This window comes from Amblyraja radiata, chromosome 14 (assembly GCF_010909765.2).
Source record: "Amblyraja radiata isolate CabotCenter1 chromosome 14, sAmbRad1.1.pri, whole genome shotgun sequence".
Lineage (NCBI taxonomy): Eukaryota > Metazoa > Chordata > Chondrichthyes > Rajiformes > Rajidae > Amblyraja > Amblyraja radiata.
The window spans coordinates 59,197,111-59,204,122 of NC_045969.1; positions in this window are offsets into that span (position 1 = coordinate 59,197,111).

Below are 7,012 nucleotides of genomic sequence, written 5' to 3' on the forward strand. Positions count from 1 at the left end.
GCCGGCAGCCGGCAGCCTGAAGCCGCAGTCTGCAGAACTCCAGCTGGTGCGGCGTCTACAGCCCGGGATTCCTCGTGGAGGACCCGGGGGGAAGAAGAAGCTTCCACCGCCGGCCCGCGGCCGTCTTCTACCGCGGGTGCGGCATGGACTTACCATCTCCCCTGGAGGGGAGCTTCGACCGCCGGCCCTGCAGACTGCGGTGCTTCCGGCTGCGGCATGGCAGGTACTTTAAAACTTTGACCGCCGGCCTGCGGCCTACACCAGCCTGAAGCCGCGGTCTCTGGTTGGGAAGAGCCGATCCTGGACTCACCTTGACTTTGACTTTGTCCCTTACCATCTGGACGCCCGCAGCAACGGCTGTGGAGGGTGGTGGTCCCGACCACGGGGGAAAATGGAGGAGGACTGGCCAAGCTCTGTGCCTTCCACCACAGTGATGAATGCTGTGGTGGATGTTTGTGTAAAAATTTTATTGTGGTTGTGTTCTTTATTACTGTACCGCTGCTGGCAACCCAAATTCCACCGACCTTGGTTGTGTGGCAATTAAATTATATCTATCTATCTTATCATGTCATAGGAGCAGAATGAGGCCATTCAGCACATTGAGTCTACTCCACCATTCAATCATGGCTGATCTATCTTTCCCTCTTATCCTCTCCACATCCACTCTATCCAGCCCTTTCACGATTTGGTAAGTTTCAATGAAGTCACCCTCATCCTTCTAAACTCCAGCCGGAACAAGCCAAGAGCCATCAAATACTCCTCAATTGTTAACCCAATCATCCCCGGTTCATTCTCGTAAACCTCCTCTGGATGAGGGGGAAACTCATTGAAACTTACCAAATAGTGTATGGCTTGGATCGAGTGGATCTGGGCAAGGCAAGGCAAGGCAAATTTATTTGTATAGCACCGTTCGTGCAAACTGCAATTCAAGGTGCTTTACAGGAAAGAAAAAATAAAATAGTCAATAATTAAAAATTGCAAAATAAGCAATACGACAAACATCTGGGGAGGATGTTTCCACTAGTGGGAGAGTCTAGGACTAGTCCTAGCCTTATAATTGAAGGACATTCCTTTAGGAAGATGAGGAGGATGCTTGATTAGTACATCCGTCATGATGAAGGCAGGAGAATAGGGTTGAGAGGGAAAAATAGATCAGCCTTGATTGAATGGCGGAGTAGACTTGATGGGCTGAATGGTCTAATTCTGCCCCTATGAACATATGAACCTATGACCCTCTCCAACGCCAGCACATCCATCCTCAGATATGAGGTCCAAACACTTTTTCACATTTTGCATTTAAATGAGAATGACATTTCTAAATTAGTCACAGTAACAGGTGCAAGGACCATTGCGTTGTGTTATTTCTGTTGGGTGGTTGAGACTAAATACTGGCTAGAAAGCTAGGGGGAAACCCCTCCTCTTCCCCACACAGTATCAAGGCACCTATTTAGCCTTCAAAACAGCCAGATGGTTGGTTCCAAGTCATTTCTGAAAAATAATGCAAAACTTGGATTGTATTCTCCAGAGCGTCAGAGGTTGAGGGGAGACTTGATAGAAGTGTAGACAATTATGAGAGGCATGCAGTGGGTGTGAGAGGATAGAAATATCAAATACCTGAGGATATAGATTCAAGGTGAGAGGGGCAATGTTTGAAGGAAATGTGTGGGGCAGGGTTTAGACTTTGGAGACACAGTGCGGAAACAGGCCCTTCGGCCCACCGAATCCGCTCAAACCTGCAATCACCCCATGCACTAGCACTATCCTACACTCTAGGGGCAATTTACCATTTTTTTAACCGAAGCCAATTATCCTACAAACCTGTACATCTTTGGAGTGTGGGCGGAAACCGGTGCACCCGGAGAAAACCCACGCGGTCACGGGGAGACCGTACAAACTCCGTATAGACAGCACCCGTAGTCAGGATGGAACCCGGGTCTGTGTGCTGTGAGGCAGCAACTCTACCGCTGGGCCACCCTATGTTTTTCATAGAGGGGATAGTGAGTGCGTGGAATGGGTTGCTGGGGGTGGTAGAGGCAGGTATGAGACTTTGGATAGTCACAGGGATAATGGAGGGATATGGAATATGTGCAGGAAGATAGAAGTTGCTTTTTTTCAGCACAGACATAGTGAGCTGCAGGGCCTGTTCCTGCTGTCCTGTTCTATGTTCTAAGTCTCAGTCATTCAAAAAAGGTATCACTGCCATGCTAAGTTGATACTTGAAAAAGTAGTCCCTGAGATCCACCTTAAATCTCCCACCTTAAACCTATGCCCTCTAGTCCAAGAATCCTCTTCCCTGGGAAAGAGACCAATAGGCCTGTCCCACTTTGGCGATTTTTCAGGCGACTGTTAGGTCGTAGCAGGTCACTGAAAAACCGGCGACTGGAACGGCGACTGTCAAAGTGGAACACACACACACACACATCACTTCCTTCACAGGGGGGGGACAGGGCAAGTGGGGGGAGCGCTGTCTGAGTGCAATTCACACGGTGTAAAGCCAATATGATACTGAGTTGGATGATCAGCCATGATCATATTGAATGGCGGTGCAGGCTCGAAGGGCCGAACGGCCTACTCCTGCTCCTATTTTCTATGTTTCTATGATACAGACACACACCGCGATGAACAGGAAGGTTGGCGCTGTAATTAACACCGTGAAAGCACAGTGTACGGGAAGGTTCACGTAAGTCCTTTAAAAGACGGGGGGAGAGAGGGGGGAGAAGGAGTGGAGACAACTTTTAAGAAGCCAGAGATACACGGCTGTGAAGCTCGGCGGACATTAACATTACCGGTTGGTTATCCTTGTTTCTGAAAAAAAAAATTGCCAATGTGCCAGTGAGCCAATGAAATTCACCGGTCAGCACCGGCTACAACCGACAAGAAGCTATGAGAACCTACGACCTCCTGGCGACCCACTACCACTGCACCTACACCACGGGAATTCTCGCTACTCGGCATGGCGGCTTCATTCTGGTCAACATGTTGAAAAATTAGCGGTGACCAGAATGAAGCCACAACTAGCTCTGAGAATGCGGGAACTCCTCACCTCCATGAAGGCGACTCCCCGGCAACCACCCGCGAACATGTGGCAACCATGTGGCGACCGCATAGTCTCCTGTAGTCGTTTAAAAGGTCGCGTAAATGAGACAGGCCCATAAGTATTCACTTTATCCATGGCTCTCATGAACTTGCTTCGCAGAGTTTAGGTTAGTTTGTTTAATTTATTTAGAGTTTAGTTTATTTAGAGATACACAGCAGAAACAGGCCCTTCGGCTCACCGAGTCCACCGTGATCTATGAACACCCCATACACCAGCACTATCCTACACACCAGCGGTAATTTACAATTTTTACCAATGCCAATTAACCTCCAAACCGGCATATCTTTGAAATGTGAGAGGAAACCGGAGCACCCGGAGAAAACCCACGTGGTCACAAGGAAAACGTACAAGCTCCACACACAGACAGCACCCGTAGTCAGGATGGAACCCGTGTCTCTGGTGATGCTAGGCAGCAACTTTATCGCTGCTCCACCGTGGTGCCCCTTCTTCAGGATTACAGTGGCCAATCGGCAAACATGGGCACCATTCCCTCCCCCTACGGCCCACTATATCTGTATCACAACTAACGGAATTGTAATGTGAGGCGAGATTCCGAGAATTGAAGGAATTCTGGCAGGAGATGTAAAAACAATAAAAGGAAAAGTGTGCTTTCTGTTTTAGCTCAGTGATGTTGGAATTCATATTTCCTGTTATTCATTCCCGCTTGCCTGCCTTGCTCAGGCGACACACACATCTCCAAGCTGAGCAATTGCTTCTTTGGGCCACAGATGTCACACATCAGATGTATTTGAGGGGATGCAAGATCGCAGGCCTACACTGACAAGCTTGCTGGAAGTCTGTGCACACAAGGTAGTTTTGTAATGCTCATACAGACCCACAGTGTGGAAACAGGCCCTTCAGCCTAACTTGCCCATGCTGACCCAAAATGCCTCATCTGCACTAGTCCCACCTGCCCATATCCCTTTATTAGTGTGTTACTGTCACATGTACTGAGAAACAGTGAGGAGGTTTTGTTTGCGTGCTATCCAGTCAAATCAAATCAGAGCATCCATGAGCACACAACACACACACAAGTACAACAGGTAGTGCAAAGAGAAAAATATCAGAGTGCAGAATATAGAGTTACAGCATTGTAGCATTACACTTACAGAGTAACAGCAGGGCGGCACAATGGTGCAGCGGTAAAGTTACTGCCTAATGCCCCTGTCCCACTTAGGAGACCTGAACGGAAACCTCTGGAGACTTTGCGCCCCACCCAAGGTTTCCGTGCGGTTCCCGGAGGTTTTTGTCAGTCTCCCTACCTGCTTCCACTACCTGCAAACTTCGGCAACCACCTGCAACCTCCGGGAACCGCACGGAAACCTTGGGTGGGGCGCAAAGTCTCCAGAGGTTTCCGTACAGGTTTCCTAAGTGGGACAGGGGCATTACAGCGCAACTGACCCGGGCTCGATCCTGACTGCGGGTGCTGTCTGTACGGTGTTTGTACGTTCTTCCTGTGACCTCGTGGGGTTTCTCCAGGTGCTCCAGTTCCTCCCACATTCCAAAGATGTGCAGGTTTGTACGTGAATTGGCTTCAGTAAAATTGTAAATTGCCTCTAGTGTGTAGGATAGTACGGGGTGATCGCTGGTCGGCACGGACTCGATGGACAGAAGGGCCTGTTTCCGAGCTGTATCTCTAAAGTCTAAAGAATCGCATGACAAGGTGAACAACAAATAATATTTGAAGTTGTGCTTTCTTGAATCTGAGAATTAAAAAAAAAAAGAATCAATATACCGCAGTTTAACTGACTGAAGACAAACATTATTTTCTGTAATTGCCGCAAGTATTATAACTCAACAGAGCCAGGGTTGTCAAATTCACATCTGTGGTTTGGTATCATTTTCTGTAAAACCTCAGAGAGTCATTATCACCTTTGCTGTCCAATTTGAACCAATTTATCTCTGCTTTCAGTTACCAGCGGATGTCACTAGCTAGTCTTCTTGCTGGTGTTCCCATTAACCATTCATCAACACAATGGATGGAAGAAGATTGCCAAGAATAATATTGAACTGTTGCTTTTGGTTTCTGACATTGCATCTTGTCCAACGCAAACGCACGTTGGGATGGTCAGGGTTTGGAGACAGACGAACACAAACATTGGTGGTTGACTTTGGGTGAGTAACAGCCAAGGCAGCAGCTTGCTCTTTCCTTAATTCTACTTTTATGGGATCCACGTTAACGCAACACGTCGTAAATGCTGTTTATAGTGAAATATCATTATATAACAACAGTAAGAAAGGTTTAGAGGGATAAGGGGTAAACACGGGAAGGGACAGGCACATTATTTGTTGAAAGTGGCATCACAGGTAGATAGGGTGGTCATAGGTGGTCATAAAGGGCCGTGGGTACATTGTCTTCATCAGTCAGAGCATTGAGTATAGAAGTTATGATGTCATGTTATATAAGATGCTAGTGAGGCCACATTCAGAGTATTATGTTCAGTTTTGGGCACCATGTTATAGGAAAGATGTTGTCAAGCTGGAAAGGATACAGAGAAGATTTACGATGATGTTCCCAGGACTCGAGGGCCTGAGCAACAGGGAGAGGTTAAGCAAGCTGGGACTCTATTTCTTGGAGTGCAGAAGGATACTAGTGACTAGTGGGGTGCCTCAGGGATCTGTGTTGGGTCCTTTGTTGTTTGTCATGTACATCAATGATCTGGATGAAGGGGTGGTAAATTGGATTAGTAAGTATGCAGATGATACCAAGATAGGGGGTGTTGTGGATAATGAAGAGGATTTCCAAAGTCTACAGAGTGATTTAGGCCATTTGGAAAAATGGGCTGAAAGATGGCAGATGGAGTTTAATGCTGATAAATGTGAGGTGCTACACCTTTGCAGGACAAATCAAAATAGGACGTACATGGTAAATGGTAGGGAATTGAAGAATACAGTTGAACAGAGGGATCTGGGAATAACCGTGCATAGTTCCTTGAAGGTGGAATCTCATATAGATAGGGTGGTAAAGAAAGCTTTTGGTATGCTAGCCTTTATAAATCAGAGCATTGAGTATAGAAGCTGGGATGTAATGTTAAAATTGTACAAGGCATTGGTGAGACCAAATCTGGAGTATGGTGTACAATTTTGGTCGCCCAATTATAGGAAGGATGTCAACAAAATAGAGAGAGTACAGAGGAGATTTACTAGAATGTTGCCTGGGTTTCAACAACTAAGTTACAGAGATAGGTTGAATAAGTTAGGTCTTTATTCTCTGGAGCGCAGAAGGTTAAGGGGGGACTTGATAGAGGTCTTTAAAATGATGAGAGGGATAGACAGAGTTGATGTGGACAAGCTTTTCCCTTTGAGAATAGGGAAGATTCAAACAAGAGGACATGACTTCAGAATTAAGGGACAGAAGTTTATGGGTAACATGAGGGGGAACTTCTTTACTCAGAGAGTGGTAGCGATGTGGAATGAGCTTCCAGTGGAAGTGGTGGCGGCAGGTTCGTTGGTATCATTTAAAAATAAATTGGATAGGCATATGGATGAGAAGGGAATGGAGGGTTATGGTATGAGTGCAGGCAGGTGGGACTAAGGGAAAAAAGTTGTTCGGCACGGACTTGTAGGGCCAAGATGGCCTGTTTCTGTGCTGTAATTGTTATATGGTTATATGGTTATATGATGCGGGGTGATCTTGTAGAGGTGTACACAATTGTGAGAGGAATAGATCAGGTGAATGCACAGAGTCTCTTGCCCTGAATAGGGGAATCGAAAACCAGAGGACATAGGTTTAAGGTGAGGGGGAAAAGATTTAATAGGAACCTGAGGGGTAACTTTGTTTACAGAAAGGATAGTGGGTGTATGGAACGAGTTGCTGGAGGTGGTAGTTGACGCAGGTATTATCACAATGTTTAAAAATGTTTAGACAGGTACATGGATAGGACAGGTTTGGAGGTGTATGGGCCAGATGCAGGC